The following is a 651-nucleotide window of genomic DNA, read 5'->3' as shown; positions in this document are numbered from 1 at the left end:
CTTAAGAATACTCTTTTCATGTTAGCCTTTCTTTCTTGATATGTAATATTTTGCTACTGTATTATCATCATGGATAATTTTTTACTCTCTGGGCAGTCACAATTACAAGTTTTGCCAGCATGCACTTGGATTCTCCCACTGTTCAAGGTGGCATTTTTTAATTTAGCTACTAAAGGGCAAAGTAGAGCTCTTTAGAGGTGTTGGCTTGACTTTGTTTGATTTACTGTTGTATCTCTACAAATGTATCCATGAATGATCGGAAATAGAAAATATTTTATTTTACACATTTACTGAGTGGACTGACTCTTTAATTTAAACGGGTGCCCACAAGGTACTGTGGGCATGGCTGGTTACAGCGTGTTAAAGGTGAAGATGAGTTTTGAAGAGAGAGGAATGTCACACTAGCTGCAGTATCATAAAGTCAGACCTCCTATAAACAGCAAGGCCATACATGTTCCTATCTGGAGTATTCTTTCTGCAGATAAAGTACTTTATCTCATTGAATTTAGGGATTTTTAAAAATATATATACACATTTTTTTTAGCACTTAAACAAGTCATCATTAGGTCTACACTTACGTTTCAGTTTCAGAGTGAGAGGTGAGAATGATAATTGATTAAATGTTCACAGTACTAGTATCTTTAATCTGGA

At 34.9% G+C, this 651-nt stretch overlaps 1 protein-coding gene and 1 long non-coding RNA gene across 5 annotated transcripts in view; both read left to right on the top strand.

The window, feature by feature from the left end:
• phf6 (PHD finger protein 6) overlaps positions 1 to 290 on the top strand; it is a 13,705-nt gene extending 13,415 nt beyond the window's left edge. For all 4 annotated transcript variants that reach the window (XM_032528515.1, XM_032528516.1, XM_032528517.1 and 1 more), the window contains exon 11: positions 1 to 290. This exon is cut by the window's left edge. The gene's annotated coding sequence lies outside the window, so the exon portion shown is untranslated.
• Positions 1 to 651, top strand: part of LOC116697215 (uncharacterized) — a 142,360-nt gene that overhangs the window by 53,414 nt on the left and 88,295 nt on the right. The gene's annotated exons all lie outside the window — the stretch shown is intronic.

This window comes from Etheostoma spectabile, chromosome 10 (genome assembly GCF_008692095.1).
Source record: "Etheostoma spectabile isolate EspeVRDwgs_2016 chromosome 10, UIUC_Espe_1.0, whole genome shotgun sequence".
NCBI classification, from domain to species: Eukaryota; Metazoa; Chordata; class Actinopteri; order Perciformes; family Percidae; genus Etheostoma; species Etheostoma spectabile.
This window is presented reverse-complemented; position numbering and strand designations above follow the sequence as displayed.